The sequence below is a fragment of the Equus przewalskii genome, chromosome 4 (genome assembly GCF_037783145.1).
Source record: "Equus przewalskii isolate Varuska chromosome 4, EquPr2, whole genome shotgun sequence".
Classification (NCBI taxonomy): Eukaryota; Metazoa; Chordata; class Mammalia; order Perissodactyla; family Equidae; genus Equus; species Equus przewalskii.
The window spans coordinates 13,387,152-13,408,580 of NC_091834.1; the positions used below are offsets into that span (position 1 = coordinate 13,387,152).

The following is a 21,429-nucleotide window of genomic DNA, read 5'->3' on the forward strand; positions in this document are numbered from 1 at the left end:
CCAAACATGGTACTTGTGGTCGTTCCAGGTACCAGAGATACCTCCCCACCCCCACCCCTGGCTGTTTGCTGCTGCATCCCAGACCCTGCCCTCCGCACCTGTCCTGGGTATTTACCAGGGCAGTTACCCTCTGCCCTGGTGGCCATGATGGTGCACTATAGAACGTCGCGGATGACCCTGACTAACATTCTAGAGAGCTCTGGTGCGTGATTCCATGATCATGTCTCTCTGGCCCTCTAGTCCTTGGTCCATACTCTACCCCGTGATACCACTCTGCCCGCTGCATTTGGTGGCTCGCGTGGGATCCCTTCAGTGCTTCACAGACTTCAATTTTTCGTTTTCTGTCAGCTCAGCCTGTGTCAGGCTCCTTACGCCATGGGGAAGGGACGTTCTCTTACCTCCCCTCGGGCTCAAAGACTCCTTCTCGGCCAGGTGCGATTTCCTGTTCCCTCTCCCCTCTCTTGTAGTTTCCTCCCTCCTCCCAGCCATAGCAGAAAGATTCGGTAGTTATTCCCAATTCCAATGACGTGTTCTGGAAGAGATTACCTGCGTGGTACCTGGAACACAGCTGGTGATCAGATATTAGTTCTGTCATAGTCTATTCAACCCATATGATACTTTCTAGAAGGGTTGAAACTTGAGGGCAGAAAGTCAATCCACTATATTTTACGTTAACTCCCCCAATCCTTAGGAAATATGCTTGCTTTAATCACTAGAAAATGGTGACTGGAAATATTGGAAACCAAAGTGATCTTCTGATGGCTTTTACAGGTTAAATATATTTGAGCAAAATTTGTGGGCATTTTCCCACAAACTAGAGGCTCCATGTTTTTCCCTTGGTTTTAAAGCATAACCAGTAGTCGTCTTGTATTCACCCCATGGATCGCATGCTGTCCTTCGCCCTGAAATGAGGCTGGAATCCGGTCAACGTGCTTCTAGCAGGAAGAGTTCTTGGACTTCCAGGAAGATGAAAAGCCAACACAGGGACAAGAGGAAAAGGCAGCCGCTGGAGCTGTTGTCCTTGACGATGGGAAGAGGCGCACAGTTGAGCTTTGTGGTTTTTATCTTTAAATTATCACTGAATTCATCCGGTGTTTGGTTGCTAACACCAGTCCTTAGATCCCGGGCCTGTCATGGTTGGTTCATGTGAAGTAGAGACCCCGAGACCAGAAGTAAGAGCAGGTGAACAGACAGCAGTGGTCCTAAGGGGATAACACCAGAAAAAGAAGACTTGACAAATGATTCTGTGAAATTATACAAAGTCCAAAGGTCTTTAGATGCAACTTTGAGGAGCGTCAAAACACTGATTTTCTGGAGGCTGAGAAGGATGGATGCAGATTTGAACAGCTACCTTTATGAGCTTGCTTTTAACTAAGCTCATCGACTTTGAACGCCGAGGGGAAGAAAGGATGAAATATAAGGTTTCCTAAAGAAAATGAGAACAAAGATGCAGAAGATGGAGTGTGACTGCTTTACAAACGCTGCGTGCAGGAAATGCCTTGACCGGAGACAGCCGAGGGAACTCGCGCTCCTTACGTGCCACTTACTCGAAGTGTGTTTTCTCTTGAACATACCCTTCTGTGTGCTGTTTTCATTATCTTCGTTAGGAGATTATGAGAACACTTACTTAGTTGAGAATTCTTGTCTTCCATTCCCTCAAGACGCATCAAGTGCCAGGTTATTGTGGAAGGGTAAATAATATTGGAAAAGAATTTTTTCTTTACACAGCGAACATGACTTTTAAAAAATGTTCTTAGGAGAGAAAAGGTCTTTTCACAGTGGTAACGCCTCATATTTTAGATGAAAATGTGCATTTAATTAAAATTCCACATGACAATCATAGTATATTATTTAAATACCAAATGATTATTAAAATCACATTTAATTGTGGTTGAAAAAATATAACAGATATGTACCCAGGAAACAGCTGTTAAACATCACCAAAATTTCCTTGATCAGCTTTGTTTTCCTCAAGCATTTTCCAGTTACAATCAGCCTGGTTTTAAGAACTATTTCTTACACACACACACACCCCCCACACACCCACACTCATCACTGATGTTATGACAAGAAATTTTGTTGGACTGAATGATGATTTTGTGAAGGTTCTCAAGGATTCAAAAATAATAACAGGCAAACCCAGCCTGGATTCTCCATGTCTGCGTGAGTGTATTCACTATCATGCCCCATATAGAACCAAAAACCGTGGACATCAACATGGGTCGTGTTGAAGATGGAAAAGAGAAGAGGCCTGTAGACCTCCGATGACCATGAATAGACAAGGAAAGACAGCTGCATGGTTTAGTATGTTCTAACGGGCTTTGTGATGCCAACTCAGCTTTTATACAACGGCGGTTGTATTTTGTCAAATCTATACTCTGCTTTGAAAGCATGTGGCTATCCAGTACTCACTTTCAAAATAGCCAACTAAATTAAATGCTCTATGAGGAAATGGGTTTTTTGCAGCCCAACGTGTCAACGCAATTCATCAAGATGAACTTTGGTTCCCGGGTTGTCTACGAGGCGGTTGCTACCACCATGTTTGGAGGCAAAATGGCAAAGGGGACAAAAGCAGACTTTTAGAAAACTCCCTCCCTTCTGCTTTTTGTGCACTTTGCTCTCTTTGCGACTTCTCAGGATGCCAGTTATCTTGACTTCAGATGCTAGAGTCCTTAATGGCAAATCAATTCCCCGCCTGCACTGTCGTCTCACTCTTCACCCTGTTCTTTCCCAGAGTCTGCTGTTCTGCTATTCTTTCCCTTTCTGCTCCTGGCCCCCTCTTCATCAAATCCCTGTTCGTTAACATCCGGACAAGGGGCAAACTGTTTAAAATAACTCACAGGAACAGACGAACTTGCAGTGCGTTATCTCCAGTTATGAAGGGAGCCATGCAAATGGATCTCCCCCTCCCTCCTTTCTCCTCACCTCCTTCTGCCTCTGATTTTCTTTTGTTTTAGAAAAGCGACCCAGGTCTTCTGGGTAAGAATGTGATGTCAGCACAAATGTCTAATTCCTCTCCTTCCAGATCCCCATTAAAATGACCGATAGATAGAAAAATAAGAGAAAAAACGGCACCCAGTGCTGACGCCTGGGAAGGCTGAAATGTGCACGCCAAATCTCAGGGAATTTCTGTGAGACGAGAAGGAATTGAAAGAAAAGGCAAACGCATGACTCACCCTCGGTGAAAGAGGGGCGGCGTGCAGACGGAGTAAGTGGCAGAGACACAGGCAGAAACCTGCTAATAGCCCCAGGTTAAAGGAGCGAAGGCCGACATGAGGTTAGACCACTGGGAGGTCAGGAGCACATCTGGATTCCTTCAGTGTGTTTGAAAAGTGTCAGCTGCTCCCTGGGAGGAAGCTGGTGCAGGAGGCGTCCCTGCCGCCAAGCCTGGGCCAGGCAGCCCTGCTAGGGGGGTAGGGGCTGTGGGGCACGGTTTTGTGCTCAGAGCCCCAAATGCATCTCAGCCTCTTTCCAAAGGACACATTCTTGGAAGGAGAATTTCCGGCCCAAGGCTAGCAGCATTTTTATGATTGCTGATCAGAATATTGCTCCAGAAAACAATTGTACCAGTTTACACTTCCACTCAGCAGCAAACTACTGGGCCCTTTCCACCAACTCTCACTGATTTTAGACACTAACAAGAGGTGAAAATGACAACTCAGAGTTGTTTAATTTGTACTTGACTATTAAGAAAATCGAATTCTTGTCTCTTCTCAAGTGCACGCCTTTCTTCTTTTTGAATTGCCTTTGCCCATTTTTTTCTTCCATTTCAGGGCCCATCTATTTCCTATGGATTTGTGACATCCCTACCTTCGAGTGAAGCCAGCACCTCCAGAGAATTAGGCGATTCCAGTTCTTTACTTCTGTGTTTTAAGGCAGAGAAAGTCTGGCTCCCAGGGACGGGACAACAGAGATGCGCGCAGGGAAGAAAAGCCAGCAGTGTGAACTCACTGTGATAATTTACTGCCTGTTCTCTGCTCTTTCCTCAGGCCTGACTGTTTTAGAGGATGCTCTGATTTCACGCTGCTTTTACATTTTTTTTTAGTAGAGGGATCTGGGTATAGATGTTCAGATTCAGATTCTGTGAGCTCACATCAGATCACCTTGTCTGATAGGTGGGGAAAACAGGCCCCTTTTCTTGTAGGGAATGCCTCAGAAAGAGTAGGGTGGATGCTTGTCAGAAAGCACAGAAAAGTACATCTCTTTGTTTCTCTAATCATGTGAACAGATCCTGGGAGACAAAGATTATAACTTGCTCATCTTTTTATTGCCCCCCCCCCCCATGGCCTAGCAAGGTGTCACCAGATGGGGGCTTGATATATAAAAGATTGATAGGTAAGTTTTAAGGGACCCAGGAGCATGACCCTAAGCAACGAGGACAAATGAGCAGGGAGCAGAGGGCCCCCAAACGGAGAGGATTCTGGCAGTAAGAAACCAAAGATAAACATTGCCTGTTTTATAGCTTTGCTTCAGCAGACTTACGTTCCAGGACAGGCAGGGCTAATTCCACACTTAAACAAATATATTCTATATGGTTCACAAGGAGCTTTCACAGCCGTCTATCGCAGCCTAACACTACTCGCTTTCCTATTAATAGCCACACTTAAAATGGTCACACAACGCTCTCCCTGGAGCCTGGGACTTTCAAATGCTTGATGCTGGCCACCATGTCCAGAAAAATAATTATGGCCTTTAAGTTTGGCTGGCTTTTTTTAAGTAAGCTGGTTGTTTGTTTGACTTCATTCTGAGAAATGAGAAGAAAGTAGCTGGTGTGGGGTACCTAGATATCTTCTTATTTACTTACCTCTTTACTTATTTCTGGAAACGCTTTACAGATGCTCCCCTGGGAGGCTGCCAAGGGGGGATACCCAGGCCCTGGAGGCACTTCTCTCATCCCATTCGAAGACCCTAATGAAACGGGTGGGTTTCAGGGCTGTAGCAGCTTGCAGGTCTCATCAATTGAATTCCACTCTCTAATGAGTTCCCCTAAATCTGCCATCAGATGACTTTATCGACTTTCAGATCATAATTAACCAACATTCACTTTTTGCAGTTATTCTGACTTTTTCCCCCCATTCTGTGACTAAATGTCTGGACCCAACCTAAGTCATGAATTCTGATGATATTTTAATGACCAGACACCAACAAGGGACACTGTCTCTCCTTGTCACTTCCGAAAGAAATATTACAGGGAGGTGGGGGCAGATGGAGGAAAGTATTTTCCAGAACCTCTTGATGTCTTAAAAGGTAAGTAGGAGGAAAGCAACCCATCAATGGGTAATTGACACCGTTTGTGACGTTTTTATTACTTTTCAATTAGAGGAAGTGATAGAACATTCGGTTACTTTCTAGACCAGTAAATTCTCCAGCCCGGAAAGTCTTGGCTTCATTAGAAGCACGTGCTGGTTAAAGCCTTAGATGAACCAGGCTAAATCAGTTGCTACATTTTCCTTTTTTGCTTGTTGGCAGACTGAGATAAAATTCTGTGATAAATGAGCAATTAGACAAAGACCTCATTATTTTTCCTAAAGAGATACGTTCTCCTCAGCCTCCTCCATCATTTAAACTTGGTTTCCAGAGTGTTCAGTACACTGCCTCAGTTGGTGACCACTCATTAAATAGATATTGGATTTTAACCCACGTGTGCACGGGTGTGCACACTATATAGCCTGCACGCCTTTTGTAAAGTGTTCTTTGAAATAGTGAGTGGATGGATTTAACTGGGGCATATAGACGAGTCAATTAATTAGTGAGGTGGTCTTTAACAGGCAGAGCCATAAGTCCCATTTTCCTGACGGGAGATCTGTGGTCTAGAGAAAATTAAGATCCGTTCGATGTGATGGCTAATTGCACAGTTGTCACTTAAAGGCAATTAACATCCCTTCCTCTAGACTCAGGTTTCTGCTCTCCAGTTTTTATTTCCTAACAATCACAACTTGTCCTGCGTAACCCTGTCCCACCACGCACGACTGTGTATGCAGTGGCAGATTATTTGTTTAACTTTTCGGAGCCTCAATTTCCTAATTTGTACAGTGGGAATGATGCTGCCTTCCTTGCAAGGTTTTTGTGAAGGTTAAATGGGGTGCCACTGCTAAAGGACTTGGCACAAAGTTTGTTGGTTCACAGGAATTGTTTAGTAAGGGGTGCAAATAATAAATGATAATGTTAAGGATGATAACCAGGATTTCATGCTTGCAGATGAGAAATCCGCGGGGTTCAGGGCCTCAGAAGTGGGTTGGTCCCGATGGGGAGGCAGCAGGGTGACCTCTTGCTCCCCAGTCTCACGCTAGCAGAGTTACAGGGTGGATCTCAGAGCAGAACTGGTGCTCCTGGAGTGTGTGTGTGATGTCCGTGTCTGCAGGACACGGCTGGGGCCTGACGGATGCACACATGCCGACCTGGCCTCTGCCACTCTGGTTCGGATTAGCTCAGACCGCTTCTCTCTTCCACTCTAAATTTGAAGCACACCTTGAGGGGACTCATGTTGAAGTTCAAAGGAGTCTGGTAACTGATTAAAAATGTCTTTGCCAGTTTGTGGCTCCCTCTGTTCTCTTGAAACAAGAAACTGACCAGAGGCAGAGGGCCTCAGGGAGGTGCCGGGAGAGGGCAGGGTGAAGAGGGGGTGGAGATGGGCTCAACCCACCCGAGACTAAGAGGGTCGTAGATCTCGTGGGCCTGGAGCCTGTCAGATTCTTGGTGTGGCCAACACCTGGCCTGGGTCAGCGCCTGAGGCTCAGCATTGGGGGTTTGAAGACGTGCCTGTGTTGGTTACTAATGAATGGAGAAACTGCTTGTAGTTATCATTTAAATTATTATTATTTGAATTATTCCTTGATCTGAATTTGAGTGGTCTGGTCTGGAGGGAGGTCTCCTAGAGTCCACTTTGTAGCCACCCAGAGCCCCGGGAGAAATGGACGGGGTGACTCGAAGCCTGCCCGGACCTGCTAGAGCATAGCTGTCCAGCGCCAATGTCTAAATCAGGCTGCCTTTTTGGACTGAGGAAAAAATTAAGTTGTGCAGGCGCATTAACCTAAGAGAAACTCTGTGCTCTTAAAACAGAGACCTGTGTGCGGTCCTTCAGGAAACTGAGATTGCAAATGACAATTCCTTGTTGTTCGCACTAGTTCCAAAATCTTTTCTGAAAAGCGGATCAGTAGTGGCAGAGGAACAACTCTCGGCTGCTCCCCTTGGAGAAGCACAGGGTACAGAGGTCACCAGGCAGGCTTGGCAGCCAGGCAGACCTTGGTGCAAGTTATGGGGCTTCCAGCCGGGTGTGGGAGTGCTCCCAAAACCAAAGTGGGGCCCTCCTGGTGAGTTAAATCAGACTCTCCACCAGGAGTAGTGGTCTCACAAAGGAAAGTATATTTGTGGCAAATAGGAGACCATGAGGAATCATTTCCAGAGTCATGGCGTCCCTGAACGAAGGGAAGCAGGGACATTTATTTCAGAGGGAGAATGAATATTCAAACGGGAGAGGTGGGTATTCGCTTGCGCAGGCTCATTTGGAAACATGCGTCCACATACATGTAGGTTACAGTAATAAGGCCTCAGCTCCTTCTGGAGGGATCTTAGCATTAAAAATAAGACCAAGGTCATAGGCATGGCTCTCGTGGTGAGGCCTGGTCTGGCTCAGGGTGGTTGGCGATTGCATCTCTTTAACATAACGAAAGGAAAAAGAACAATCTGGAAAAAGTTAAAATATCCAGATCCACCCTTGAGTTCCTTGAGGTAACTAGTCGATGACAGGAGCTTGGGAAAGTTACTTCCTCTCTCCAAGCCTGAGCTTTCCCTGCTGCAAAATGGAGGAAATAGTGCTTATTTCAAGGGTTTGTTTGGTGGCTGGAGACAGGTACTCTGACTGCTCTTGGCACAGGGATGGTGAGCACAGCGAGCTCAGTATAAGGCAGCTATTGATACTGGTGATGTTAATAGCATCATTCCATCTCTTCGATGGAAACACTTTATTAGGAAGGAACACACTTTAGGAAGGAATACACTTTCCCAGGAAGGAAACACTTTATTAGATGGTAAAATTGGGATAAAAAAGGAAAGTGATAGAGCACTGTAGGGCCTCAAGGCCAGCAGTGTGCTGGGCTCTATGTACTTTACCTTGCTTGATCCTCATCCCATCCTGCCAGTTGGGTATCGTTGGGCATTTTGTTCAGAGAGAAAGGAGGCCCACATTAGTAAGGTGGCTTCCACATTCAATTAGCCGGCAAGTAAAGGGGCTAGGATTCAGACTTGGGCTGTTGGACATGACAGCTCATGCTGTTTTCACCAAGAGTACAATGTCCATCCTTTCCAGAGTCATGAAGAACATAAGCCTTTCAGCTAGAGGGTGGCCTGTCCCACTGGGGCCACCCTGCCTGAGGACTGTACCACCTCCCTTGTGTTTTAAGCCCTTTTCTTTGCTCATGTTGCTTTCCAAGCATGGAGTTCTTCCCTTTCCCCAAATCTCTTGTTTTCCTCATTAATATGCACTCATCCTTTTCTAAGTCAGTTGAACTATGACTTTTCTGATCTTCAGGCCTGGGCTAATGACCCTTCTTGGATTCCTAAATCACTTAAAGTCCACGCCTCCGTCATCACACCTGCCCCTCTGACTTGGCATCATCTGTTTGTAGATCTGTCTTCTTGCTAGAATATGAGGTCACATTCCCCCTTCCACTCAGATACATGCGGCCCGAGCACAATAGAAGCTCCATTAATATTTGTTAAGTTAAACTCAGCTTAACTCAACTCAGAATTTGGCTTCCAAGCTCGTATTCCTTCATTCCTTGATCTATAAAATAGAAATGGGAAAAAACAGTAAGAATGATCCTGCTTTGATTATGGGACAGTGCTCACGTGGACATACTCCATATGTACTTCATAAGAGCTTCGTTCCTACAGGCACATAAGGAAACAGGACATGGTGATTGAATGTGGCTCAGAAGCACATTTAATCAAACTTCAGGGTTTCCAGGGTTTTCAAGTTAAAAAAAAAAGAAGTAATTCACACTATTTGAAGCAACTGAAGTAAACAAACATATAAACTAGAAAACAATAACTTTTCTGTCACCCTCCAGTCTCAATTTCCAGAGGTAACTACCACTACTAATCTGGGATATTAGTGGTAGTTACCATCTGGTATGCATCCTTTTACTAGGACCAACATTGTCCAACAAAACTTTCTTCTGATGGTGGAAATGTTCTATGTCTGCGCTGTTTAAAATACAATAGCTACTACCCATACATATTGAGGACTTGAAATGTGGCCTGTTCGAATTAAGAATTGAACTTTTTATATAAATTTAATTAATTTAAATACAAATTAATTTCACTTAATTAAACTAAAAATGAATTAAATTTTAGATGTATATGGAAATAGCTACATGTGGCTGGTGGCTGCCAGTTGGGCTGCACGGGTCTTTATTTTTCTTTGAATATGCAAGCCTATATGTTCAATATAAACATAGATTTTAAAAAAGACATTTTATTTATTTTGGTCAAAGAGGAATACCTGGAAACTGTCAGGACTGGGAACTTGGTGGCTTTGCTCATCCAGACTTGTTTGTTTGCGGTCCTAAGGAATGGTTTTCTCATTCTGTTCTAGGACCTATGAGGGAATATGCTAGAAAAGATGTGCGCTCACAGGTGTGATGGCGGAAGCAGGATTCATGGTAGTTGGGTTGTGATCTTTTGTTTCTTTTTTTCTTTTAAAACTCTCAGTACAAAGAAATAGAATCAAGTGGCAGAAGAATTTCCTTCCTGTAAGTGTTCTTAACTGTAAGTGACATTCTTTAAGAAGGTTATAGAATTCTTTTCTCTAATGCTTATTATAAGTAGCATAAAAGGTCTTAATCTGGGATATTTCAGTATTAGTCATGTCTATAGCAGGGGGATGGGCCACACGATAGGTTCCACAAGCTTGATTCTGATTAATTCCATATTCCATTCACAAATTGTTCGGAAAGAATCATCTTCCTCTTTATGACTACAGTGAGAAAGTTGTCAAACAAATATATATTAAACTTTGACTTACAAAAATACCATGGTAAGGGGGATAAAGCCATGTGAGTTGTCAGAGTGGGAGAAGTGGAAGGCTCAGATAGGCATACAAGCCTGGCAGCCATGCTTCTCCCTCGAGGGAATGGGTTGGGCAATCGTGTGTCATATTTGGGTAGTGTTAAACACTGGGATTGGAGGCCGCGCCTTAACCAAATTCGCTCTCCCTTTTAGTCACATTCACTGGCCGATTGCTCAGTCGCTTTACCATGGCTTTGCTAATGAGTCCCAGTCATGAATCCAATCCCCATGTGGACCTGTGAGCACAGGCAGCAGTCTGAAACGGAGCCAGCCACATTTGTCACAAGATCTGAGGGAAAGAATGTGGCAGAGGCGCTGAGCAGAACATTCACCCAGTTCCTACTAAAATCCAACTCTTCATTCCAATGTAAAAAGGGTGAAAGTGATGACGTTGAATCCAAACTCCACCCCTCCCCCCGCCAAAAACAATCAACTGTGAGAGCTGGCATTAAATGCTGCCTAGAAACAGACCTAATTTTTACTCCAAATTTGAAATCATCTTAGCATCACCTTTACTGACTCACGTTTGCAAAACATCAGTGTCTACATGACAGGTTCTGTAGGCCTCTCAGAAAGCGGGAGAGAGAGGATACAACATTACTCTGCATCTCAATGGCTGAGAAGGTCATTGCCCCCTAGATGACCTGATGAAGGTCAAGTTCCCCTTCAGCCTTAACGTCACCGTGGCCTTTGGATGATAATTCACCAAAGCTGATAATTTGTCTACTGAGCTTGACTCAGAGGCCTCTGGCTGCTGGACCTTGCTACCCAAAATGTGGCCCTTGGACCTGTAGCATCAGCATTATGTGGGACACCTTTAGAAATGCAGAGTCTCAGGACCTGCCACTGAGTGTGAATCTGCATCTTAACAAGAGCCCAGGTGGTTTTCACGCACATTAAACATTATCTCAGAGCGTCTGAGCTTTATCTCCTAAGGGGATCCTGATGTGCAAATCCTGTTTGGCCGCCAAGGTCCTTGATTATAGAATGTATCTTGCGATCTTTCTGATCTAAATCAATTTTTCTTTCTGGGCACCTACAATGCCTGGCGTTTACAAAGCATTCCATTTCGCTGCTTTTCTCAAAGTTTTCCACCCAGAGATTTGCTGAAACGCTGCCGGTTTTGCCCTGGGAAGCCAGGTGGCTGTATCTGAGACAGAGATTTGCTGTAAGTTGATTACCATCTATAGCGCAGAAAAATTAAGTGGAAACATCTGTTCTAAGGTCAAGGTGAATTTAGTCGACACTCAGGACAGATCTCTAAGATCCACACACAACACGGGTCCAGAGGCTCCTTGTGTAGCACTGCTGGTTGAGGAGTGCCTCTGCTGGGCCACTGACGGACAGTAATCATGTCTGTGGTGCTGGGCTTTCCAATGAAGGAGAAAAGCCCGGAGAACATGCAATGGTGTGGAGGGCTGCACGATTTTGCATATAGAACAGAATACGGTGGGAAAGACCTGTTGTCCCTAGATTCAAATTCACTTAATTGCTTCGTGGGGAAGAATACATTGTCTTGGAACTCAGAAATCTTTTTCATTCCCAAATAGCTGTCATCTGGAATCTGACCGATTGCATTTCTGCACTTCTGCCAACGAGTGGATCTCCACGGATGGGCCTGGATACCTGTATTTATCACCAACTCCGCAGGTAATCCTGATGCCCGGGCACAGTCCATGCCTTGGGGCTGTACTGGAGTGTCCTATTGGAGCTCAGGAAAATTCTGTTGGAGATGGTGCCGATAGTCATTGTCACAAGGTTTATAATGGGACCTGGGGTTTTCTAACTTCTCGATGCTCAGCATTTAGATCCTTAGCCAAAACTCTTGTGCATGCAACTGGCTGAATCTGTGACAAAAGAGGTTGAGACCAAAAATGTTTGCCTAGGTGATCCCAAGCCAGAAACCCCTAGACTGAATGGGGTTCGAGAAACATCCTCAGGCTGAAAGGGCATTTTAGACATTGATTACTGGGGAAAGTGATAAAGGGACAAAGTTGGTGGGATATACTGCATGTAAAGAGTCTTGAATGCATCATCCTGCTCAAGTATCTAATTTCAGATATTTATTGATCATTTACTGTACAGATGGATTCGTGCCTTGGGGAATGCTGCGAAGATGGTAATTCTACAAGACTTTCATTTGTATTGTGCAGGCGAGTGAAAAGGGCCATCAGGAGCAAACATCAGAAACACGGGGAGTGTATTAGGAATGGCTTTTGGGCACCACCTGGTGCTTGGCAGAGCTGCCTGGGCTGAGATATGGACCCCACTCTTGCTGCTTGCTTGTCTGCCCTAATTTGGGACTTCAATTCTGATCGCTAGTTTTGGCTCATAGAAGTACATAGAGGTAGCCTTTGAGTGTGTGTGAGTGAGTAGGGCTCTCGTTCCCTTTCTTTTATAATTACTACCTTCTGTGATATGGAAAACTTCTTTTATCAACCTTATGTAAAGTTCTATGTAAACACAGCCTCTCATCTCCCCTTCCAACCACGCTGCCTTCCCCAAAGACACTTTATGTGGGAATTCTGGATCATGGCTGGTTTGGGCCTGTTGCCTGCGCTAGCTGTCTTTCTCCATGGACTTCCTGCCTCTTACCCCAGTCCCTGGCTTCCAATGGCTAGTCTTCCTTCTGTAGAGTGAAAATCTGACCTTGAGCCCCATGTTGGTGGCCATAGTCCCTGCTGAGGGATGTCCATCGTGGTTCTGGCCTGCAGGGTCATCTGTGTGTTCGCCATTTCTGGTTGTGCTCTTCTACCCCATGAAGACATGTCTTGTTAGACCCTCTGAAATCAACTGTTGGCCTGTTCTCTTGCCTCTTTCTTGGATATTAAACTCTGCCTGCTGGGCTGGACTTCCTCCAAGCGTCAGCAGCTGGGTCAAGCTGCCTGCCACCTGTCCCACCCCAGGAGGGAAGGACTGCCTTTAAGGTCCTGGCCCTTCCTGAGTCTGTCTTCAGACCCCTCAGTCCACTCAATTAATTGAGTCATACCTGGCTGTGTTCCAAGATCTAACCCAGACGGAGGGAGAAGTTCCATTTGGTTTGTAAGAGGATGGCTCTATAACCAGCCTTGCATTATAAGGACCCTTGTAATGATCTAGCCACCATTCCAAGAACCTTATCTGACTCCTCAAAAGAACTCCCCATAAATTAATTCGTAGATGTTACTGCCATTACACCCTCCCCTAATCTTGATGATGCAACAATCGTCAGTATTCCCATCTTGTAGGTAGGAAAGTGATCTCATGTTTTTCCACCACTAATCACTGCCTAAAGTTTATTTTACTGCATTTCAGCTCTTGGATTAATCTTGTCCATGAAAGAAGTAGTCATATTTACTAGTGGGAGACACCCATGCAGAGATCTTTTTCCAACCCTGGGCATAAATTGTGTAATTAATAGCAAACTCTTTGGGTATGCACAGTTCTTTTCATTCCAAAGATTCCCAAAGCACTTTTACAAGCTTAACTTGGGCTAAATATCCCCATTACCTCATCCAGCTCTGAAATGCAGCAACCTCTGGGGGAAATTGTGGCAGCTGCTTAACAATGTACAGACATACTGTACCGCAGCATGAACACGGGAGGCCGCCGGGCTCACAGCCCTCTTTTATTTTGTATGGCAAGAGACGCAGATCAAGAGAACAGAATCAGGAAATTGCCTGGAGCACTAACCAAAGTCCTTATGAAAGTGTTCTTCACAGAATCTTAGAGGAACAAAGCATTCTCACCCAAGACGAACATCCCAGCCAAGCAACCTTTCTGGAGCCAGTAGGTCAAGGAGGGAAAGGATTGGGCAAAAAGATATTTCTGGAAGGTATCCTAGGAGGGTACCACTTTGTAAAATTTCCCGGATGTTGAGAATTTAAACTCATACAATTGTTTTGTGTGTTATGGGCGCTGGACAGTTTCCACGTTCCCCTCCAGATCTATTCTATACCTTGCCACTCTGTTCCCTCAGAGGCTGACCTTTAAGGAATGCCTCACTGGGGTTCCCCTGCGCTCTGGTTTCTGGGCTCAGCCAATGGTTGGAGAACAGTGATGCTGGAGTATTTCTTTTCTCTGTGAAGGGGTTCGTCCACCAAAGGCTGCTGCTCCTGTCTTCCAGCTACAGATGCTCTTTCTGCAATACATAACCACTCCCCCCCTTGCTCCTTAGACCTTCGGTGACAAGGCCTCATTGATGTTGCTAGTCCCAGGGGCATCACTTTCCCTTGTTAGTTTCCCTTAAAACCTCCGCTACCCAAGTCAAGTTTTGTAAAGAATCCATTTATTACTCTCCTTAAATACTCTGTTTGAGTGTGCCATCTGCTGGGACCTGACAATTCATGGTAGGAATATAGATGAGAAAGCACAGTGAAGAATAAATATTTATATTAGCAGTTAATTTTAAGGAATGTCTGCTTTGGGCTAGATAAAGTTTACATGTACCATCTCATTTAGTTTGCTCTTCATTCGACGTATATTTTGATCATATCTACCTATCAGCCATAACTCTAGGCTTTGGGAACTAGTGCTCAAAGCAGAAGACTTTGAATTTGTGGAACTTATTATACTGGCGGGGCTCAGAAAGTATAAATTCATACTCCAAATGTCATGGAAAACAAGCTTGGGTAAGAGAGTGAGGGGAGGGCCATAATTTCATGGGTAGTCAGGGAAGGCTTCTGTGAGATGGTGCCGTGAGAGCAGGACTGAAAGAAGTGAGCCTGTGGGAATCCAGGAAAAGGTGAGTATAATTATTGCTCCCATTTGGTGAATTTGAAAAATGATGCTTCGAAAAGTTAAATGACTTGCTGAAGGTCGTATAGCTCAAAACTGGTAGAATGAGGGCTATCTCATTAGAAAGCCACGCACAGATCTCGCTAACTACCTAATTCGGGAGAATGGTAGGTTTCAATAGATGCTTGTTGAAGGACTGACTGAATGAAACTCGAAGCCTGTGTAATAAATCATAACTAATCATGACTAATTATGTGTTCATAACTAATCTGAACACCGTCTTCCTGGGAACCAAGGATAGGCCTTTTAGATTCGGAAACAGGCTGAGAATCCCTGTTATGCAAAGTTCAACATTAGAAAACCCGGCAATGTAATTCACCATATCAACAGCCTAAAAAAAGAGAGAACCCATATGATCCCCTCAATAAATGCACAAAAGGAATTTAACAGTTTTAAGATCCATTCACGATAAAACTCTTGGCAAATTGAGAAAAAACAGGAACTTTCCTAACCTGATGAAAGGCATGTAGGAAAAACTTTTAGCTGATATTTCTTACATTGTCTTAATGAAAGATTGTAAAGATAGGGTAAGGAAATCTTACCCAAAGATTATGAACAAAGCAAGGCTATCTGCTCATCCACTCCTATTCAAGCTGTTTAGTGGAGTTACTAGCCAATGCAATAATGGAATAAAAAGGAAAAAAAGGTATACAGATTGGAAAGGAAGAAATAAATCTGTCTTTATTTACAGATCAATGACGATCTATGCCCCTTCTTTACTTAACTGCCAAATGGACTGGATGTGAGTGCGAAACATATTTCTCATGTGTTAATTTGATATTTTGGGTTTATCTCTTGAAGAAGCCGGTATTACTCTAATTAGTATACTGGTGTATTTAAATTTGCACTTCTATAAAACCAGTACCTTTTCCTTACTGTGAAAATTCTTTTTTCCAAAGCAATGCGAATCATTTCATCCCATTGCTGAAAGCCATGGCTACCATCAACACCTCTATTTCTATAGTTATTCTTAGATTCTACTTTTCACCAATGGTATCAGTTAGGGCAGGAGTGAAGCAAATAAAGAAATAAAGAATGGATCAAATCTCTCCACACTTCCTTATCATAGCCACCAATCCCATCTAGTGGAACTGAGGGAGGTGAAGAGACGGAAGCCAGCTGTACTTAGTTCTGTTTTGCTCTTGTAACAGAGGCCTTCTAGGTGGGAGAATTGTGTGGGTACTGTGGCAATGGAGGTGCTTTGATCACTTTCACTTGAAGACATCACCTGCCAGCCCGGGAGATACTGCATCTGTTGGAAGAGCACCCTACCTTGTGGATTCCTGTGGCAGGAAAAAATTTCAATTGTAGAATTAAAATTGGCAGGTATCTGCCACAGGTGGAGGCTATGATCAACTCCCAAACTTGTACCAGTGGTATAGTAGCCTTAGAAAAATCATTCTAAGAATAAAAGCAATAGAAAAAAATAAAGCCAACTATTAATATGTTATACAAATTGTTTAAAGTGTCTATCAGAAACACCATCCTCTGAACTAAAAACCAAGTGTTTGACTTCCAGTTTCCAATCTGGCACAGAAGGAGTTTAGAAGTTGTCACTTCATCCTGACAACAAGTAAGAAACTGAACAAATGAAAAATCAACTATGCTTTTTCCATCCATCCTCTGAATGAGAATTGAGGTCACAAGGCAGACTGCTGCTTTCAAAATTGGAGACACCGACAGGCAGATATAGAGAATCCCAACTTACCAAGGTGGGGACCCTTGAGCAGAAACCCTCATGGGAACCAGTTCTGGGTTAGGAAAACCTGAAGTGTAAGTGAAGAATTGATGGAGGCTCAGCGTGGTCGAGTCAGAGAGGTAGGAACTCCAGGGGGCCCAGTGTAAGGGGGCACACCCACACTTCTGTGAATTTTACCTTCAGGAGCTCTCCAGGTCTCATAGTGGACATCAGAAAAAAACACCCTGCGCTTCTGACAGTGGAGAGGAAAAGTAACCATTTTGAAACACACCAGAGCGTTCTTTTCTTCTTAAAAGACCCAACATCCAGAGAAACTATTTTACCAGGGCTTAACTGACCTGGAGGAAGGGAAACACCCAACTCAAGCTCCCTCTAGCCATTTTGTTCCACCTAAGGAGGGGAAACTGAGAACTAAGTGTGGAGTTTACACTCTGGGGGCACAAACTCGCTAAAAGACTGAGACCTAATCACAGGACCACATAATGCTCCCCCTGCCCCAACTCCTTACCACCACAGTACTGAAGGCCTGTTGACCACAGTTCCTTTTCTCACTATGTCATGTCAGCTTTCAACAGAAAATTACGAGGCATGCGGAAAGTTCAAAAACATAGTTTGAAGAGACAGAGCAAGCATCAAAACTAGAGTCAGATATGGCAGGGATATTGGATAATCAGACTGGGAATTTAAAGCAATTATGATTAATATGCTAAGGTTTTTTTTTTTTTTTTTTAAAGATTTTATTTTTTTCCTTTTTCTCCCCAAAGCCCCCCGGTACGTAGTTGTGTATTCTTTGTTGTGGGTTCCTCTAGTTGTGGCATGTGGGACGCTGCCTCAGCGTGGTCTGACGAGCAGTGCCATGTCCGCGCCCAGGATTCGAACCGATGAAACACTGGGCCGCCTGCAGCGGAGCGTGCGAACTTAACCACTCGGCCACGGGGCCAGCCCCAATATGCTAAGGTTTTTAATGGATAAAGTGAACAATATGTAAGACAGATTGGTAATATAAGAGAGATGGAAATTCTAAGAAAGATTCAAAAAGAAGTGTTAGAGATCAAAACACTGTATCAGAAATGAAGAACGGCTTTGAAGGCCTTGCTAGTAGATTAGACAGAGCTGAGGAAAGAATCTCTGAGCTGGACAATATGTCAATAGAAACTTTCAAAACTAGAAAAACCGAAAAAAATACAAACAAATTCATAGCTTTTTACTTTTTCTTTCTTTTTTCATTTCGCTGTATTTCCTTTGTCTTTTCTGTTTTTTCTTTATTCTTTTCTCTTATTCTTTTCTTTCTTTCTTCAGTTAACATTGTTGATTAGTATTGTCAGCAGTAAGTGCAATATGCTGCAGGGGCTTGCAGCCATCTCTCTTGAGAAGAAGACCAATTTTGGCCGCTGCTGGCTGCTCAAGACCATCACCAGGAGTACCTTTGCCAAGGTGAAGTTGGCCTGACACATCCTGACTAGGAAAGAGGTGGCCATCGAGATCATTAAGAAACTTCCAGCCTCCAGAGACTACCCTGTGAAGTCCAGATCATTAAGCCACTGAATCACTTCAACCTTGTGAAATTGTTTGAAGTGATGGAGACCAAGAAAACGCTCTTCCTGCTCATGGAGTACACTAGTGGAAGAGAGGTGTTCAAGAACTTACTGGCTTATGGTAGCATGAAAGAAAAAGAGGTTCAAGGCAAATTTCACCAGATGGGGTCTGCTGTGCAGTACTGCCACCTGCCACCAGAAGTTTATTTTCCATAGTGACCTAAAGGCAGATCACCTGCTTTTGGATACTGACATGAATGTCTTGATTGTGGACTTGGGCTTCAGCAGTGACCTCACCTTTGACAGCAAGTAGGGTACCTTCTGTAGCAGTCTCTCTTATGCTGCCCAGGAACACTGCTAGGGTGGAAAGTCTGAAGGACCCGTGGTGGATAAGGGGGGCCTGGGAGTCATCCTCTATATAATGGTCACTAGGTCCCCGCCTTTTTGTGGATAGAACTTTAAGGAGATGCTGGAGCGGGTACTGAATGGAATATGCATTTCCTTCTACATGTCCATGGAGTGTGAAAACCTGCCCGAGAAATTCCTCCTCATCAAAGCAGCAAGAGAGGCCCTTTAGAGGAAATCATGAAGGATCCGAGGATGAACACAGGCCTTGAGGAGGAACTAATGCCTAAAGGATCCAGGACCAGATGGGCCAGAAGAATGACAACCTCATGGCCACCTATATGCTCCTGGGCTACGTGAGATCTGAGCTGGAGGACTACACCACCATGCCCAAGCCCCTTCCTTCGGCTGATCCTACCGGCAGCTTCCCGCCTTCCTCTCTTCCCCATCCTGCAACGTGGATCACGGGGTCTCCGCCAACCCAAAGCAGCCAGGTTTCAGCAAGCCTGACATTAGCACCTTAATTCCTACTCTGAGATCAGTCAGAGCGGCAGCACAGAAAATCAGCAGCCTAAGCAGGACCAGGAGTTAGGATGAAAGGCCAGCAGCACAGCCAAAGTGCCTGCCCGTCGTCTCTTATCTGGTCTGGAGACGAACACCACCCCAGCACAGCCTCCCCAAGTGGCCCTGTGGCCTCCTCTTCTCCCGACACCAGCAGCAGTGCTGGAGCCCCAGACAGAATCACCTTCCCCCAGGGTCTATCTTCCAAAGGAACTCCCTCCGTGATGGGCAGTTTGGACAGGTGGGAGACCAGCAGAATCTGCCTCATGGTGTGACCCCAGCCTCTCTCCCTCTGGCAGCAGCTGGAGCCGGCGGGGGCCACTGGGAGGTCCGTCACCTTCATCTGCTGACACCTGTGTTTCAGGTTAGCCAGAAAGAACCGGCACGAAGCTGAAAGCAGAGCGGAGAAGAAGAAACCTCAGAGAGTGGGTAGCCGAGGCCGTGATATAAACAAGAAAGCCAGTCGGAAGGTCGCATGCACTCCCGGCATAACTTACACGAAGCTCGCGAGCTCCATGGAACCCAAGGAGAAGGTGAGGGAGATTGTCCAGGTGCTGGATGCAAACAGCTGCGGGTGGGAGCTTAGAAAGAAGTACACGCTGCTGCATGTGCTGGGCCCTTCTGCTCAAGGATTTCATGCAGTGGAGGACAGCGGTATGCAACCTGCTTGCCGTTCGCTCACGGGGTTCAGATAAGAGGATATCTGGCCCCTCCAGGGCCTTCCAAAGCAGTCTCCAAGATATCTGCTGGGCTTAAAGGACTGCCAGGAGTCAGCTGGGAGACAAGAGGGGAGCTGGGGGCCCGAGCTGCAGGCTGGCCCCGGGGTGAACTTCCCAGATGGGACTGTTTCCCATAGGGCACTTCTCCTCTCCCCTGCTCTTCTCCGTCTTGTCTTTGTGTTTGTGGGGAGGGGAAATGGCTTTGTGGACACAAACACAGTCTATGTGTGTGTATATATATATATATATATATATATATATATACACACACACACATATTTATAGATATGCTAATTTATTGTTTAAATATAATAATTTTAAAAACCCACCCTGCTTTATTATTACAGCTGTCACAAGACACTCACCTGCCACTCAACAAGAGGAGGGCCCTGTATCCTTCAAAATTCTCTTCTGACCCAACTGAAGGAAAAAAAAAACCCCAAATCACCAAAACATTTCCCTTGAGGGAAATCAAACCCTGGTGAAACCATCCTAAGACGGGGGCAAATGTTAATGAGTTGTAAAGCTACATTTGAACTGTGGTGTTGGCTTTTCTTGCTGGAGCAACAGGCCTGAGTGTCACATCTGTGTGGTAAATGTTGCCTGAGGCAACCACTTCAGTATTTCTAAGTCTAAGACAACAACAGTGTATTCTCTTTCATGGTCCCGTGGGTTGGCTGGCCTCAGCTCGCTGGTTTCTCTGCTCCTTGTTGTCTCTGCTGAGCTGACTCCTGTGAGTTCATCCAGCTGGTGGCTGGGCTGAGCTGGAAGGTTCTGGAAGGCCTCTCTCCTACATCTGAAGCCTTAGTGCTGATTGTGGGCTGGGGGGTCCTAGTTCCTCTCTGTGTGGCCCCTCTCTCACAACAGGAGAGCCGGAACCCTCCGATAGCATGGCGGCTGGGTTCCAAGAGGAAATGTTCTGGGAGGACAAGACCCAGTGGGCAAGTGCTCATCAAACTCCTGCTTACCTCACTCTTGCTAATGTCCCACTGGCCAAAGAAAGTCACATGGCCTAGCCCAGAGTCAGTGTAGGAAGGGATTACACAGGGACAAGGGTACTGGGAGGCATGACGCACTGGGGGCCATCCCTGTAACAGTCTATGGCATACTGCTGTGTAACTTAAAGAACTAAACGAAAATGCTCCCGATGGTGGGATTCATAGCTGAGTGTCTATACAGGAGCAGAGGAAGAAGTGGAATTCCATGACTAAGGGTGGAGGCTGAAGGTACATCCATTACAATTGTCTGTGGCGTCCATCTGTGGTCATTCTGTGCCATCGCATGCCGTGACTCCCAGGGAGGCAGGGTCTCATTTAGAATGTTCAAGTGTACTACCAATGCCTGGTGTTTCATCAGTTTGGGAACACAGGAGCCTACTGTGGTGGAGAGTGACAAGTCTACTGTTGAGATCACACCAATAAGAGACGTTGCTTTGCACACCAATATTCAGAACAGCATCCAGCTTGGCCACTGCACAAGTGGTGGTGCCAGGGTAGCTGTCAGCACCCTGGCTGAACCACATTGACTGGGGAAATGAGAGCTGCTCTGCAAGGACTGAGGGGGTGGGGCAACCTTCCTTACTCATCCTTCAAATCTCATCCTAACCCTCACTTCCCAGGGAAGTCCCCTAGACTCAGTTATTCTGGTTTTTTTTTTTTTTTTTTTTTTTTGCACCACTGGGCCGGCCCCTTAGTTATTCTTAATTCACACCGGAATTCCCTTCCTC

The 21,429-nt window shown here is 45.2% G+C and overlaps 1 pseudogene; it reads left to right on the plus strand.

The window, feature by feature from the left end:
* Positions 1-17,778: 17,778 nt before the first annotated feature.
* LOC103550655 (serine/threonine-protein kinase MARK2-like) lies at positions 17,779-20,719 on the plus strand (annotated as a pseudogene).
* Positions 20,720-21,429: the final 710 nt, after the last annotated feature.